Source organism: Saccopteryx bilineata, chromosome 3, assembly GCF_036850765.1.
Source record: "Saccopteryx bilineata isolate mSacBil1 chromosome 3, mSacBil1_pri_phased_curated, whole genome shotgun sequence".
Lineage (NCBI taxonomy): Eukaryota > Metazoa > Chordata > Mammalia > Chiroptera > Emballonuridae > Saccopteryx > Saccopteryx bilineata.
The window spans coordinates 96636363-96654924 of record NC_089492.1 but is presented as its reverse complement, the minus strand read 5'-3'; the positions used below and the strand labels follow the sequence as shown (position 1 = coordinate 96654924).

The 18562-nt window shown below is 38.9% G+C and overlaps 1 long non-coding RNA gene across 1 annotated transcript; it reads right to left on the bottom strand.

The window, feature by feature from the left end:
- Nucleotides 1–4133: 4133 nt before the first annotated feature.
- On the bottom strand, nt 4134–17521 carry LOC136328646 (uncharacterized). Its single transcript, XR_010730083.1, has 3 exons — nt 17465–17521; nt 16682–16785; nt 4134–4219 (listed from the first exon to the last, which is right to left on the bottom strand). It is a non-coding gene; the product is annotated as an uncharacterized lncRNA (long non-coding RNA).
- Between the last annotated feature and the right edge of the window lie 1041 nt (nt 17522–18562).

The window sequence follows — 18562 nt, the reverse complement described above, 5'->3', positions numbered from 1 at the left end:
CATGCAGGAGTCCCAGGTTCGATTCCCGGCCAGGGCACACAGGAGAAGCGCCCATCTGCTTCTCCACCCCTCCCCCTCTCCTTCCTCTCTGTCTTTCTCTTCCCCTCCCGCAGCCAAGGCTCCACTGGAGCAAAATTTGCCCAGGCGATGAGGATGGCTCTGTGGCCTCTGCCTCAGGCGCTAGAGTGGCTCTGATTGCGGCAGAGCGATGCCCCAAGATGGGCAGAGCATCACCCCCTGGTGGGCATGCCGGGTGGATCCCAGTCAGGTGCATGCAGGAGTCTATCTGACTGCCTCCCCGTTTCCAGCTTCGGAAAAATACAAACAAACAAACAACAACAACAACAAAAACAAAAAACAAAAAAACCCACCACATCTTGGCCTGGCCTGTGTTGCTGTAGTGGATCAAGTGTCGACCTGGAACACTGAGGTCGCTGGTTCAAAACCCTGGGCTTCCCTAGTCAAGGCACATATGGGAGTTGATGCTTCCTGCTACTCTCCCCCTTCTCTCTCTCTCTCTCTCTCTCTCTCTCTCTCTCTCTCTCTCTCTATCTATCTCTGTCTCTCCTCCAAAATGAATAAAATAATTTTTTAAAAATTTTTAAAAAAACCACCACATCTTTGGAAACTAATTAGAAAGATCTATCAAATTATAAAAGCACATATAAATCCTATTTCTAGAAAATTATCCTACAAAGCTACTAGCCATATGATCCATGTTCAAGGTCATTCACTATTGCATTGTTTGTAAAAGCAAAAGATTGCAAACAACCTAGTGATAATCTTTATATTATTATTGCATACTTAGCTGCTGAAATTATTGCTTATTTATCCAGTGAAATACTATGCAGATGATTAAAAATAAATACTACAAAGTTCTCAAACTAAGACATGTTATCAGTTGTAATTTTCATTTTAAACAGAGCTATCTTTCAGACTTATTTATAGGATTCTATTATTTATCACTCTTGTGCACACACAGAAAGGAAAATGTAAGTGCAATCAATTGGTTAAGAAATTGAAGAAAGAGGGACAGACGGGAAAGGGAGAGCAATGAGACACATCAATTCTCATATGTGCCTTGACCAGGGGGCTCCAGCCAAGCCATTGACCCCTTGTCGAGACAGTAACCTTGGGCTCATGCCAGCAACCATTTATGAGCTCATCTCAAGCCAGATGAGCCAGCACTCAAGCCAGCCACGTCAGGGTTTCAAATCTGGGTCCTCAGTGTCCTAGGCCAACGCTCTATCCACTGCGCCACCACCTGAGGTGGTTAAGGAATTCTTACAACTTCCTCACATTCACAGCCCATCTCTCTGAATCACTTTTAGATTCCAAGTTATAAAAATTCATACTTTGCTATGGAATGTTATCCTTTGTGCTCCACCATTATCTCCAAAATCATCTTCAACAATGCTGATACATGTTAGTTTTGATGCTGGAACCTTTTTAATTTTTAGTAGAAGAAGGAATTGGAAGGCTTTCAGACATAAACTGAGACTCATATTTCCTCCAAAGTAGTCTTTCAACGGTCAGTTGCCTGAAAAGTCAAGGAGTTGCCATTGTCCATCCTGCGCATGCACCAATAGTAGTGACCACACCATGCCTGCTTCTCATTAACAATGGTTCTGAGATGCCACTGAATGTAAGCCCTGCCTTAATTTAAGGTGATAACATATAACAAGAATGTTTTGTATTGTTGAAATACTTTGTTTAGTGGAGAAAGCAAGGTAGAGTACAATGTGTAAAGCAGGCTACCATTTGTGTAAAAATGGAAATAAAGAATAATATGTATGGTTGTAAAAGCATAAAATATTCCTAGAAGAACACATACCCATTCAACTGTTACCCAGATGCTAAGTACTAGGCAATGAGGAAGGAAGGAGAACTTCATGTATAGATATTGTATCTCTTAGATTTTAAACAAGTTAATTTAATTTTTAAAAATTAAATTAAACATTTAATTTTTAAAAAATACATTTAAAAACTTATAGATTTGCTTTTGCTGTTTTAAAAATAAAGTAGAAGCCCTGGCTGGTTGGCTCAGTGGTAGAGCGTCGGCCTGGTGTGCAGAAGTCCCGGGTTCAATTCCCGGCCAGGGCACACAGGAGAAGCGCCCATCTGCTTCTCCACCCTTCCCCCTCTCCTTCCTCTCTGTCTCTCTCTTCTCCTCCTGCAGCCAAGGCTCCATTGGAGCAAAGATGGCCGGGGCGCTGGGGATGGCTCCTTGGCCTCTGCCCCAGGCGCTAGAGTGGCTCTGGTCGCAACAGAGCGACGCCCCTGAGGGGCAGAGCATCACCCCCTGGTGGGCAGAGCGTCGCTCCCTGGTGGGCCTGCCTGGTGGATCCCAGTCGGGTGCATGCGGGAGTCTGTCTGACTGTCTCTCCCCATTTCCAGCTTCAGAAAAATAAGGAAAAATAAATAAATAAATAAAAATAAAGTAGAAGTGAGGTGTCATTTTATTCTTCTCGCAAAGCAACAATTTTCAATGCTGGATAAAATGTGTTTGCATAAGAAGTGGCTACATTTGTTACATCATGCATGCAGTTATTTCAAGAGCAAAGAGACTCCAAAGGGTCCATTACCACCAGTAAAATCTAAATAAAGTACAAGTCAATTAATAAATTACTGCTGGATTTCCATTTATGTCCTTACTAGTTGAGTTCAAAAAGACATTTAAAAGCTTTGAAACACAGGGAAATTTTAAAATGCCATTTCTGATCCATCCTTTTGAGCTGTGCAAACAATTATAAAAGGGATGGCAAGCATTCACTTGATAAACTACTGATTGGCTATTGTGGAACTATAAAGACCCAAGTTCTGACTTTAAGGACCTCAGACTCTAGTAAAGGTAAAAGATACCATAGGCCTATGATGGAACTCAATGGAAAGTGCACGCACAGTGCAGTGGAAACACAGGCGGAGGTCTAGCATATTTTAGGATTATATAAGGACACTTACTCTAAACTCTAACATTCAGATTGAATCGTAAAGGTTCTAACTCTGAAGCAAAAAAAATTCAGTGGAAAATGTGTTCAATGTCTGGTCAGAGGATCAATTCACCTCTACTCTTGAGTCTGTTACCATCTGATAATTGATGCATTTAATAATTCTACCCATTTTCTCTCATATATCCTCAACTTCTTTCATACTAGTTCTTCCCTCTCAGCACAGAAAGATTCTCATCTTTTCCATCTTTACCTTATCTTTTTTTCCCATGACCACTTCTAATTACTGCCCTATTTCTTTGCTTTCTTTTGTAAGCTTTTTATAAAACATGCTACATTTGCTATCTCTGCTCTCTCAGTGTTCATTTATTCTTGCCACCTCACCAATAATTAGTCTTGCCTAGGTAGCCAATAATCTCTTGCCTGTCAAATTCAATTAATATCTTACCATATCCTAAGTTGACCTCTTTTTCTCCTTCCTTGGTTTCTCAAATTTTTTAACGACTCTCCATTGATTTTATTACAAAAACACATGCTAATTGCATGGTGTGTGAGAACTTACCTAGCTTGAGAAACTCATTTTCATTTCAGAAACTAATGCCTAGAGAGAAATAGATTAGGATACATAACAGAGAAGTCCCCTCCAAAAAATGTCTATTGTAGTTGGTGAAATGATCAACTGAAAAATACACTCTAAGAAGCACATGGCAGAAGTGTTGGCCTCACTGGGGCCTTTACTCTTAAACTAAGGTCAAGGTAAAGAGCAAATCAAAATTTCTGATCTCAGTAGGCAGATAGTTCTTATGGGGAGATAAAAAAAGGAACAGCAGACAAGGTAATCTGATCTCTCTCACTAATGAAAACTTAACTTTCTTAAACTGGATCCAAAAAATAGCTCACAAAATATTGAGATCTTACTAGGCCAAGATTAGAAGACAAGACCCGGAAAATAAGCCTGGCTATGCAAGGTTGCATTATTTTTCCCAGGTATTTGCCTATGATGGAAAAGAAACTATAAAGCTCATCTTCATGTTGAATCCTCTTGAGGCCGGAAATCAAAGCCTAGGCACTGTCAAGGCATGCGGCTCTGATGAATTAACTCCTACTATCTGCTAGAATTAGGAAAAGTGTGCCTTCAGGATAGGGGTGAACTGGAAATAAACCAGCACTGCAGGGATATGTTATCCAGCCTTCTACCATCTGGATATCCAGGAATCTCAAGCTTTAAGCCAAAATGAAGGAGGTCCCAGAATGGCAGCATTCCCAAACATCTAGCAGAACCAAAGGAAAGTCCTCTCTGAGAGAAGATGCCATCATCCTAGGCATCAAAATATTTTCTAAATACCTTTGAAATGAAATATGCAGCACAGACTTAAAGATCACTAAGCACACAAGGAAACAAATGCCTTAAGCAAAAAACAATATAGGCCCTGGCCGGATGGCTCAGTGGTAGAGCGTCGGCCTGGCGTGCGGGGGACCCGGGTTCGATTCCTGGCCAGGGCACATAGGAGAGGCGCCCATTTGCTTCTCCACCCCCCCTCCTTCCTCTCTGTCTCTCTCTTCCCCTCCCGCAGCCAAGGCTCCATTGGAGCAGAGATGGCCCAGGTGCTGGGGATGGTTCCTTGGCCTCTGCCCCAGGCGCTGGAGTGGCTCTGGTCATGGCAGAGCGACGCCCCAGAGGGGCAGAGAGCATCGCCCCCTGGTGGGCAGAGCGTGGCCCCTGGTGGGCGTGCCAGGTGGATCCCAGTCGGGCGCATGCGAGAGTCTGTCTGTCTCTCCCCGTTTCCAGCTTCAGAAAAAAAAAAAAAAAATATATATATATATATATATATATATATATATATATATATATATATATATATATAAACACTAAGTAACAGAAATGACCCCAAAACATGGTATACTAAAATTTTTAGACACAGATTGCTAAAAAGACCATTAAAAACTGTGTTTATACCTAAAGAAATAAAAGCCAAGATAGAAATTTTAGGCAGGAAGCTAGAAACTATAAAAAGTAACAAAGAAGACAAGTAAAAGTCTAGAACGAAATAATATAATGCCTAAAATTAAAAGTGCAAATCATGATTTAAACCAGTGGTAATCAACCTGGTCTCTACTGCCCACTAGTGGGCGTTCCAGCTTTCATGGTGGGTGGTAGCAGAGCAACCGAAGTATAAATAAAAAGATAGATTTAACTATAGTAAGTTGTTTTATAAAGATTTATTCTTCCAAACTTAGCAAAAATATGACATAAAGTACTTGGTAATAATTACTATTATATGCTTTAACTTGCTGTAACTCTGCTTTATAAATTTTATAAAGTAAAGTTACTTCCCTACTTTATAAATCACCATTACTGTGGAACCGGTGGGTGGTTAGAAAATTGTACTACTAACAGAGATACAAAAGTGGGCGATAGGTATAAAAAGGTTGACTACCCCTGATTTAAACAATATATTAGGCACAGAGAGAGAAAATTAGTCATCTGAAAGACAAGTCAAAAAACTATCCAGAAATTTTAGAAAAAAAGGAAAGTACTTAGAGCAGTGATTTTCAACCATCAGTCTGAGGACCAGTGCTGGTCCACCACAAATTTCATGCTGGTCTGTGAAAAAGTTAATGATCCTGATGTTGTATGATGGTTATAGACCCAATGACTTTAGTCAAATTCACTAATGCTCAGGGTGATTGCCACTTATCAGCCTGTATCATTGATGAAAATACTATTGAGGTTGTCTTAGTTATCTTTGGAACTTGTAGCCTCGTTCAAACAACCTTTTGCACCGTGCAAGAGCATTTACAAATCATATGCAATAGACAAAAAGCATTTGGACAAGCTTATGTAGTGTTCAATACATCGTACATGTGGAGTTTGGGAATCAAGTACCAGATTGTTTGTGTTGAATTGTTAAGTGCAGTAAGATAAAATTTTATTCATAGTATGTTTCCATTTTCTGCCAGCTAGGTCATTGGGCCCCAAGTGTAAAAAAGTTGAAAGCAGCTGACCTAGAGGATATGTTGAAAAGGTATTGAATGCTGTAAATTCTACAGCATGGAGAAGCAGAACAAAATGCATTATTTTGGGGGGCAACTGGGTCCCATAAGAAAAGAAGAAGGGAAGGATCTGGGCCCATGTGTACCCACTTCCTGTTCCCAAGTTTACCATGAAATAATTTACTTTTCCTTGAATGTGTGAGGGGCAGAGAGGGGGCAAGATTATTATAATGGCTGATAAAGCCAAGGAAAATGCAGGCCAGTTTCATAGAAATACTGTTCTAGCCTAGAGCATTGTGACACATTTGCTTGTGGGGTGCAAGAAAGAGAGGTCAGGGAAGGAAAAAGTGAGTGCAAACATCAGGCAAATCTTAAGAAAGCTATAAAACCTATAACTGGGTTAGAGTGTAGTAAAGAGGATACCTCAGATATTTCCAGTAGTTATTAGGACAAAAATAAATAGTAGGAGCAGATAGAAACCATTGAGAGAGATAAGAATTGGTTAATACAGAATTCAGGTGGAATATAATTGCTTCTAGTATGTCTGTCTTTATATCACCTTGAAAAATTTCAGTTACACAAAAGCACTTTTTAAAAGGGTGCATTTCTCAGCTAAAAATTGGAAAGTAGTTTCAATCAAAGATTCATATAGAGTTAGAAAAGATATTATCTCTGTCCTTGCATCCTTAAAAATATCCCTAAGGTGGCCAACTCAGAAAGATAAAGATACATCCTATATTTAAAGACCTCCAGAGAAATATTTTACATGTCATCTCAGTAACTAATTTCAGCACTTAGTACAAGTTTTCTTTCATTTTTTTAGCACAAGCTCTTTTCATCAACAAAATTGACTATCATTCAGAAAACTGGAATTTCTTTTAAAAAAACTAAACTAAATTAATTTGACCTACAGTTTAAATTTAGTATTTTCCTCCCAAAAAATAAGTATTATATGAGTGCCATAAGACTGGTGGTGAGATGCCCTGTTGAACTCTTAAGCAAACCTCCCCATAGAAAACAGTACATTCATGAGAATTAATTGCTCTTTGTCACCTTCCTGGACACATCTGGTGCAGGTGCAGGGTTTAAGATACTGGAGTGAATTCTTTCATTTTGTGGAAATCAATGAAAGTAAAATTCAATTTAAACTTTTTATTAAAATAACATAAATTTTAAGATGTGACTTTCCTGGCATAGTAAATCTTCAAGACTGGTAAGGATTAGGGTAGAACCAGGGAATCATCATTCAAGTTCATGAATTATACCCTTGAAAGTAAAGCCTTGGCCCTTTGGACTCACTAGAAAAAAAAAAGTTGAATCAAGTTTAAATACTGTAGGCATACCATTCTATCTATTCATGTTAACAATCTCCAGGAAGTGATTGGGATGACCAGGTCAATCACACAGTTATATGCAGTGATTATTAAGATGACTGAAATTTGAGAGCCATGGTATATATTGCCCTTTCAAACACAGTGATACAGCTTGAGAACTGGCAATGCTATAAAGAATGTATACTTGCTGCATGACATTGAACTAGCCCTGGCTGCTAGCACCCTCTCCTGAACCCAACCCTAAAGAAGCAAAATCAAAATAGCAAAAACAAGCAAAACAAATGATAAACAATCAAGAGGGGATCACATGCACTTAAAAAGCTAACATAGAACCCATAAGAGACTCCTGAGGATCCAGAAGGTAGTTACAACCTTGAGGGGAGAAGAAATGGCAGTCTCACAGAGAGGCTTACAAACTCATTAAAAGCCAGGGTAGCAAATATCCCCAAGGAAATATAAGCTCACAAAGAAAATACTACTTGAAGAGCATAAGTTCTATAAAGCAAAAGAGAACACATCATAACATACAGCAAGCAAGGTGAAATAATGGGAGAAACACATTAAAAATTTAAAGTAAATATAAGAGCAAATATTGGTTACATAATAAAGAAACAAGAATCTTATCCCACATATATTCCATCTATTAATAGACCCCTGAATCCTTCTGCACACTAAATTAGTTTTCATTGTAGCCATACTTCCTTTCATGGTTCTTCATTGGTTCTTCTTAATAGGACAGTAAATAAGGAAGCAAATAGTTGAAGAATTAATGACTGACAGTGTTCCACATTTAAAGATGAAAACCTAGGTTAAGAAGGTATGCCTGACCAGGCAGTGGTGCAGTTGATAGAACATTGGACTGGGATGCAGAGGACGCAGGTTCAAAGCCCTGAAGTCACCGGCTTGAGCATAGGCTCATCAGCTTGAGTGCAGGCTCATCTGGCTTGAGTATAGGCTCGCACCAGCTTGAGCGTAGGGTCGCCAGCTTAAACATGGGATCATAGACATGACCCCATAGTCTCTGGCTTGTGCCCAAAGGTCACTGGCATGAAGCCCAAGGTTGCTAGCTTAAGCCCAAGATCACTGGCTTGAGCAAGGGGTCACTTACTCTGCTCTAGCCCCCCATCAAGGCACATATGAGAAAGCAATCAATGAACAACTAAGGTGTCACAACAAAGAATTGATGCTTCTCATCTCTCTCCATTCCTGTCTGTCTGTCCCTATCTGTGTGTCTCTCACACACAAAATTAATTAATTAATTAATTAATTAATTAATGAAGGAGGGAGGGAGGGAGGACAAAGAGGAATAAGTTAACCAAATAAGAATATGATAAAGAGACAATATGAATTAGATGGAATCAATAATTCTAAATATGACAATAACTAAAATAAATATAAATGGTTAAATTAATCAACAAAAAGAAATATGGTATCAGATTGGTTTAAAAATGAACAAAAAATAAGATGCAAAAACAAGTTTTCTATAGAAACACACAGTACAGAAAAGTTGAAAATGAAGAGAAGGAATAAAGATGTAATAAGCAAGCCAGAGAAGCAATTTTAATGTCAGATACAAGTGAATTAAGGACAAAAGTAGAAGGGAAAGCATAAATATTATTATATAAAGATTAAAGGAAGATGTATGAAAGATGTATAATGATTATATTCCTAATTGTACCTAACAACATCTCAAATAATAGTGCTTCACCTTCATTCAGTGCTTATCATATTCCAAGCACTATTCTAAGAGCTTTGCATGTATTAACTCATTTAATCCTCAACAACACTAAGGGGTAATATTATTATTATCCCCCCTCACAAGGGAGGGAACTGAGACACAGAGGATTAAGAGACTTACGTAAGGACACACTCAGACTGTCAATTCTGAGTTCATTCTTAACCTCCATTTTCTACTACTATCCTAAGTTATAAAGTGACATCTAACAGACTTTTAAGGATATAAATAAAAATAAATTATGAATCTATTTGGAAATTTTAACATACCCTACAGAAACTGATCAATCAGGTAGATAACAAAGTAATAGAACATGGGTCAGAAAATTATGGCTTGCCCGCTGGCTGCCTATTTTTGTAAATAAAATGTTATAGGAACACAGTTAGATTCATTCATTTATATACTGTCTATGGCTAGTTTTGCATTATGACAGCAGTGTTAAGTAGTTATGACAGAGACTGTGTAGTCTGCTAAGCCTAAAATGTTTACTATTTGTCCTTTCAGAAAAGTTTCCCAACAATTGCTATAGAAGATTTAAACCACAAAAGTGACCGGCTCTATCACTGATATATGGAGCATGTTATATCCAGAGAAGAGAGACTACACATCTTCCAAATAGTGCATCAAATTCATTACTATAAAGCTCTAATTCCATCTTCTTTGCACAGTAACACAGCTGTCAAAATATATCCCTAATCACAATATTAGAGAATAAAACAAACATAAGAACCAGGTAAATAAGAAAACTAATGCCTTAAGAAAGGGCATTTAAATGTGACAGTCAAAGCAGTCAAATGTACAGGTCTTTAGTGCTAATTTAAATGAGTACAGAGGTATAGATTAGTAAAAATGTCTCAATGTAACTTATTTAAAAATTGGTGACTAATAGCATTTACTGCACAGTTACTTAAAGCATGCACTCACAACTGCAAACCTACTTTTGCCCCACCATGTAGAGGAAAAAGATTTTCTATGCTTTCTAAATATTTTTATTGAATTAGGCCTAACCATGCACAGAATATATAGCTGTGCTGATTTTCAAAATCACACCAAGCAACTCGGAAATAGTTAGAGCTTTACTTCTGACATTTATTTACCGAAATATGTGTTGAGCAGTAAAAAGAGAAAGGAAGGAAAGAATAACAAAATCCCATCTCTGTAGGCAGTGCAAGTGTTAATACAGTAAAATGGAATAAAAGAGAAAAGCTTATTAAAAACTATTTCCAGTGATTATTACCATTTTTAAAATTTGTTTCTCAGGTTGTATTTTATCACACTTTGGTTTCCACTTAATCCAGGACATCAGATTGGATGGTTTGCCTCTGTCAGATGTTGACACCTGGGGAAAATAGAGTTTCCAGTTGGTGCCATAAAACTTCAGGCCAGAAGGCCATCACAATAACTCAGGGAGGGAGGAGGAACACAGGGTGGTCCAAATAGAACATTTCTTTCTCCTCTCCTTCAAAATCCAAACTGGGCTGAAACTATGCAGTCATAAAACACCAACCAACTTAGAACACATCCTTCGAAGACCTTGACCTCCAAAAATTTGTTTGTTCTGCACAATTTTTTTATGAGCAAAAACTTTTGATTATCATCAGTTCCCCTAAAGAGAACATGAGAATTCCCACACATTGCTGTAGTTTGTCTGTGTGAATTGTGTCTCTTTTTGTGGATATTTTCTCAAAAGTGCAGCCTCCTTGTTTTTCCATATTTATTCTATTTTCTACCTTCCAAGTACATTAAAAAAAGACTTTTCTTTAAAAAAAATTAACCGAGGAATAGCTAGTGAAAAAATTTCCCACTGGACTCCCTACAAGAACCTTTATGTTGGCCCTGGCTGATGAGCTAAGTGGTAGAGTGTCAGCCCAGTGTGTGGATGTCCTGGGTTTGATTCCTGGTCAGAGCACACAGAAGAAGCACTGCTTCTCCCCCTCTCTTTCTTCCCCCTCTCACCTCTCTCTCTCTCTCTCTCTCTCTCTCTCTCTCTCATTTCTCCTCCCCTCTTGCAGCCACAGCTCGACTGGAGCGAGTTGGCCCCAGGTACTGAGAATGGCTCTATGGCCTCTGCCTCAGGCACTAAAAACTGGCTCCTGTTGCAACAGAGCAAGGGCCCCAGATGGGCAGATCATTGCCCCTTGGTGGGCTTGCCGGGTGGATCCCAGTCGGGTCGCATGCAAGAGTGGGTCTCTGCCTCCCCACCTCTCACTAAATTAAAAAAAAAAAAAAGAACCTTTATGTTTAATTGATAATAATTATTATTCAATTAATCAAGCCCCTGTCTATGGAGATACTGGCATTTCTATAAATAACTAGTTGTTTAGCATTGTCTCAAACAGGGGTCCCCAAACTACGGCCCATGGACCGCATGCGGCCCCCTGAGGCCATTTATCCGGCCCCCACCGCACTTCCAGAAGGGGCACCTCTTTCATTGGTGATCGGTGAGAGGAGCGTAGTTCCCATTGAAATACTGGTCAGTTTGTTGATTTAAATTTACTTGTTCTTTATTTTAAATATTGTATTTGTTCTCATTTTGTATTTTTACTTTAAAATAAGATATGTGCAGTGTGCATAGGGATTTGTTCATAGTTTTTTTTTATAGTCCGGCCCTCCAACAGTCTGAGGGACAGTGAACTGGCCCCCTGTGTAAAAAGTTTGGGGACCTCTGGTCTCAAAGGTAATCCTTTAAAACCTTCCTAAATGCTTTATATAAGAAAATAAAAACATGTCAAGTAATTAGTTGAAGTAAAATTTGAGGAAGACTCTAGGGGAGACCAATTTCTAGATCTTTCTCTTTCCCATCATTTTGCATTCATGATTGGTGGGTGAGGTCTCCTTGGGAATTCACAAAACTCCTATAAATTGACCAAAGCAAGCAGAGCAGCCCAGAGTCACAAGAGCGGTGCCTGCCACAGGTCAGAAAGGAATGCCCACTAATGGTGGTATCCCTTCCCTGTTCTAAATGGGGCACCATGTTGCCATCACAGTGTCCCACTATGTCAGATCTTACTAAAATAAACCCAGACTCAAAGGGAGAGGGAACTCTTGCATAGTTATTAACCTAGGGATGCACTTCCTTCCTTTTTTAGAAAGTAGGCTTCATACAATGTCTAAATAACATATTTAAGCAATTCTGGTTAAAGATTAATCCATATGCTAGTGCTATTTTAAAGTAATTAAAAATAAAAAAAAAACCACCATGCCCTGGCCTGGCCGGATAGCTGTTAGTTGGAGCATCATCCCGAAGCACAGAGGCTGCTGGTTCGATCCATGGTCGGGGCACATACAGGAACAGATCAATGTTCCCCTCTCTCTTTCCCTTCTTCTCTCTAAAATCAATAAAATAAGCACTGGAAAAAAAAAGAAAATATCTTTAAACAGTTTCAGGATTGAAAAAAAAAAAGAAGAAAATGATCATCCAAAAATATAAAATTGAGAATGTTGGGCCCAACCTTTGATTATAATCTCCATTAGTCCAGTAGTTTACCTGCTCTGGGTTGCCCCAAGATTGTAATGTCCACAATCCATTCAGACGGTGCTGTCCCTTTCTACATCACAATCCCCTGAGTCACAAAGCTGTTTTTGTCTATTTGTTTCACTAAACGTTGGGTCACTGGAGAGGGTTTAATATGACAGCAGCATCAGAAACAAACTGAGTATTGAACATCCTCTTAGAAGGTTTATAACTACCAAACCACAGGCAAGCTGTCACTTGTTGCTTACTGCAAACCCCCTCCACCCCCCGCTGCCTCAGTGTCCCACAATCCTGTCCCACATCTTCCCTTTCCTTATCTGATCTTCCCCCCTCACAATATTTCCTATGTCCTATTGACATCTTGTGCAGAACGGTTGAATTATCTCCATATTTCTCCGGTCAGTGACTTGAAGCCTCACTGAACTCCATCAAGCAATTCTTTTTAAACAAGTACTATTTTGTACTTACAATGAATTCTGAGGCCAGCTTTTAAAATTATTTTTTCCCAACCTTGCTAATTTTAATTTTTAAGTTTATGAGGCAGAAGATCTGTATCATCTAAGTTGATTAGAGTAACATGGCAATAAAGCAAAATAGAGTGATTAAAGATACAAATGTCATCTGTGATCTAGAAGCTCAACTGTACCAAGTGATTTCTGGCACTGTTGTCTTATTTCAAAGCTATTTTATGAAAGAACCAAATGATTGCCTAAGCTGCTGCTGCAGGTTACATGCTTTTATTTTGTGTCTACACTGGTTTTCTGTTTAGCCAATGATAATTCATACCATTATAGAGACTTAAATCATTAAATATAACTAGCATATTCTAAATTATTACATTTCAAACTTTTAATAAGAAAATTGTTGGACAAGCCTGATTGGGTGTAGTTATCTGCCAGAAAGAGCTTTTCAAGGATGCTAAAATCTATTTTTCAAAACAGAGCAAAATGTTCATAAGCAGCAAAAAATTATCACCCTTCCACAAAAAGAAAAATAGAGATGAACACATAATGAAGTAAGTTTGCCTGTTCCACAGTCCACTCTCAGCTCTTCATGCCAACAACGGGAGAGGAGTGACTGAATACGCCTACATTCTAATAAAATCTTTAGATTCTATTCTGTCAAGTACTAGTCACAAGAAGGACAATATTCTGTTTCTGACAAAATAAAATCCATCCCTTGGTTGGGTTTGTTTATTCGTGAATCCCATCTGTTTGAGTTTTAAGGTGATTTTTTTCAATTAGCACTGAAAAAAACGGGCAAAATAAATAACCATCAACTACAAAGAAGAAAGGCTTACAGGAAAATGAAAGGGGGAAATACCAAATATGGGTATTCCAGCTAGTTTTGGGCATTTGGGGGACTTCCTTCAGACTAAGAAATAGATAGGTAATAGTAAGACTCTACAGGAAAAATAATTCATAATAAATACACATATAAAATGGAACAAAGTGAAGGAATATTAAAACAATAGTCTGAATGAGGTGAACATAACTGCAAGGAGAAACTGGCTTTATTTAGGCAATATAGTTCATTCAAGTAAACGGAAGAAAATTGTAGATTCAGTTGTAGATTCAGTCAGCAAATGTATCGAAGAAATTCTTTCCATACTCTTTTTCAATTGGAACACTATATGGGTCTATCAAATATGGTTTTATGGGCTCAAAGTAAATTTAAATAAATAAAATAAGATAAAATACCCTAGTGTTTCAAAATATGCATTAAATACATAGAACTTTTTTATGAAAAGCAGTAGCTATACTAGACTCTGTACATCAAAAAATTTCATACGCTGCATAACTAAAGCAATTGAATTGTCTCTCTAGATTAAAGCATGAAAATTGCTTCTTTTAAATTTTGATGCTACATTAAAACTACAGTGATACAAACACTAATGAATAAATAACATTTTAAAGGCAGTATTTACAAACAGAATTCAATAATTTTCTATTAAATTTTCTCTTTCTTGATTGCATGTTCAAAGAAGGACCATTCAAGGTGATTACTGTGCGCATGTAAGTGGTTTAATCAGTATGTGACCAATAGCTTTCTCCCAAATTGCTTTTGCAGTTGCAGCCATAAAAATATGTTCATTCTTTCTTTCACCATTTGCACTGACTTGGTTGGATTGTATATGTTGGAAGATATTTGTATCTGTATCTATGGTTTTAACACAATGCCACAATTGAACACAATTCCACAATTGGAGTTCTAAAAAATGTATAAAATCATTCTCTTGACAAGTTACTATGCTGGATTGTATGAGCAGGAGGAGTTCATCCAACATCCATGTGTCTGCCTCAGGAAGGTGGACCTCAGAAGGTAGATAATGGTCCTTCTGGGCAAAGATGCTTCAAGGAAGGTGAGAAGACAAAAAAATGGCAAATGCTCATTGACTTCAGAAAAAGTTCATTTATTCAACCTCATTTACCAAGTCCCTACTCAATGCCAGACCCAGCTGCATTTCTTTCCTTCCCATATGGCACTTTGTACTGTCATCCTTTTATGTCTCTTTGAGCAACCCAGCACCGTCACCATGACCTCTCATTAAACTGAAAGTTTCCCAAAGGCTGGGACTTTGTCATATTAACTGACACATTGCCATGGCCTCAATAGATATTTATGAATGCAAAAATAATTGATAAAGGTATTATAAAATATTAGGTAAGTAAAATGTTAAAGGAAAGGCAAGAGAAAGCATTATATAAGATGTGGCATTGAGCTTAGCTTTAAATTAAAGCAATGGAAGAGAAAAGGGCTAAACAAAGGGAACAGTATAAGCAAAGGCCTGGGCTGAGAAGAGAGAAAGAGTAGGCATTTCAGAGAAGCTGGCAGTTGAATGGTTGGTAGATAGCAGTGATCTCTGGAGGAGAAGGGGCCCTGGTTCACCACCAACCCTGCTCAACTGCAAAAATGTGAAGAAGTTTATCTTTGGGTTCCTCCTGTCCCCTTAAATGCCCTCCATTGTCCTCGGTAACCTACCCTTATCCCCATAACTAGATCATCAAGGCTCCAGCTGATGTGGGGGTTATAGTAATTCCTCCTATTGAAGGGGACTTCTTTAGTGAGCGACCTTCTGTTTGGTTACATTCCATTCAATTCAGCATACATTTACTGCAAGCCTTCCATAGGCAAGCCAGTGTGCTCTCTAGGGAGGCCCCGATGAATGAGGTCATCCCTTCCTCAAGGACCTCACAATATAAATCATTTGCATATTCATATCTAAATATATATAAAAAGCTTTTTAAGAACTAAAGAAATTGCCAATCATACCAAAATAGTAAGAGATCTTGAAGTAAATGATCTTGCCCTAAATGCCTAAAACATCTCACTTAAAAGTGTATCAGTTCTAAAATTGCTCCTGTCTGCTTCCAACTCCCTACATGTTTAATACCCAATATCCAAATAGCAAAACTCAGCTGGATATGCTAAACATCTGTAGGGATCAATAGTTCTTTTTCACTAGCGACATTTTTTAATAAGAAGTAGGAATTATGGAGGACAGAGTATTCGAGTAATGGGGAGGAAATTCCAAGCAACTCTCCTCTCAGAAACCCAATTATTTTCTTTCAAAAGAGGCAGAACTCCACCTATTTCATCTCATCTCAAGCACTGTGTGAAAGGCAAGTGTTGGAAGTGTTGTGCTGAAGCAGGGTCCAAAGGTGAGCACACTTGACTCCCCTAGAGGAAGAGTAGCCGCTGGCCTTGCTCTCTAAAGCAAGGCTCCTGGAGGGGAAGAGACAACAGAAGAAGGGGAAAGGGTGGTGGGAATGTAAGGGAAAGAGTGGCTTGCAGGACTGCAGCCTCACTCAGCCATGGTTCTGTCCAGAAAAGCAAGTTGCTGACCAGCCATGGGAGGAAAAAAGTCATTTCTTCATCCACCTTGGACAGCACTGCAATAGCTTGGTCCTTACCCACCTCTCCACCTTTATCTCTATCTACTTCTCAACTCATAATTTATGCTCTAATAGCACCTAGCTACTGTTGTGGCCTCCCTGCCCCCCCCACACACACACACTGACATTAAGCTTTGCTGCTCTTTGTACCCTAAAACACACCACCACTCCCATCCCAGTGAGTCATTTAACACATCCTCCAACACTGCACAGGAGTGATTTTTCTCCAAGAAGCTCTCCCTGCCACCTTTTTGTGCTGCCACAGCATCCTAGATACATCTTTGATAAATCCATCTCACCATTCTCTAAGCCGTTTGAAGTCCAGAACCTTGTTTACTTGTCTTTGTATCCTCAAGACTTCATGTGGTGTCTGGCAGAGAGTGGGTGTCCAGTATCTGTTGAACTGAATGAGATACATTATGTCGGCATGCTAACCATCTAGGGTACACAATGTAGGAACTACTAAGGAGGTTTCATGGGTCTCCCCAGACAGACTTGAGGGTCAGGAACCCCAGAATATAGAAAAGTTATAATGAGCTGCGGCACCTGCCAAGAGAAAGAGAGTGTAAGTATGGAGGCAAAAAAAGAGAAAGGATCTCACTACAGTGGGAGGGTCTGAGAAGTCTTAGGACTGAAACTTTGAAAAGCTCTTTTATGGCTTCATAAACATTTTCATGGTGCCATCCCAGTCAACCATAAAGCTGGGGAGAGGCTGGGCAGGAGGGAAGCACATGGGAAGCACTTGCCAGAGAGATAGTCATTCACTGAACAGTTTCTATTTATCTATTCATGTAACCACAGAGCTAATTTAATGTTGTTTTGTTTTGTTTTGTAGGCAGCAAAGTTATATCTAGAAACTGATTCTGTCTTTGACTGCAATTTATTTAGCTATGGGAATTATAATAATTTCACAGTTTTAGGCAATAGGATAAATGATAAAATCTCTTTATCAATAGGATTAAGCATCTCTTAACAAGGCAATAAGGAAATAACATACTCCAAACAAATGACAGATTAATCACCCTACTGATCCATACAAGAAGAGGTAAAGAAACAATATTCAAATTTAATATGAAGTGTACCTTTTCATATGAGGAGGCAACCGAGAGAGAGGGTGACCAACCAAGACCTAATCTCCAGCTGCCTGTGCAAAAAGAATGTTTCCTGTTGCTAGAGCACGTTGCTAGGTAATGACTACAGAAGACACAATGTTACCATTCTAGAAGGAATCACCTCACCAAGGAGCAAATGCCCCAGGGGTCTTCAGAGAGTTTTTAAGTTAGTAAGAGTCAACCTGCTCAAACCAAAACTCAAGCAGTCCTCACAAATTCTCAGGGCAGTTGACCTTGAACAAGATAAGTTGAAATGGGCTGGTCCACTTACACGTGGATTTGTTTTTTCACTAAATACAGTTGGCCCTTTGTACCCTCAGGTTTTGCATCTGTGTATTCAACCAACCTCGAGAGGAAATAGTATTTTCACTTTCCCAACTGTGTATTCCCAACCTCAGGTAGAAAATACAGTTTGAATCCTTGGATGCGAAGGGCCAACTGTAGTTAAGTTTTGAGGGAGTTAAAAGTTATATACAGATTTCCGATTGTGCAGGGGTCGGTGCCCCTAACCCCATGTTTTTCAAGCATCCACTATATTTATAGTATGAATATCCCCCTGCCATAGTTGCTTCTCCACATGTTCTCATGGATATACTCCCATTGCGATCCCCTCAACAGCTAAGCTTAGTGTGTATCAAGGAAGACAGATGAGATGATGACATCCTGACACGACTGACTTTATCCTTAGAGCAAAACAACTTTACTACGAAAGCCAACTATTTTTATGTTGTCATCAACAAGTGGATTGAAACAACCTATCATAACCAAATGGATTGGAAATCATATTCAACCAATCTACAACAAATGGTGTCCCTTTTGTAATATGGATTCTATTCTTTCCAAGAAATATTTTCATTGCCAATTTAAAATTCAGAGTTTAAAAGAAAAAACCAAAACCCTTTCCAGACCCAATCAAATCAGGTGGCCCAAACTAGATCTTGCATCATTACCTTGATTGTTAAATAAGTAATGCAAGAACTGGGACCTGTTTCATGAACATCGAGACATTCGGTTGAAGAGTGGGAATTTCTGCTCTTGGCCCTGGGGATTCTCAGCTTTGGCCCAGTT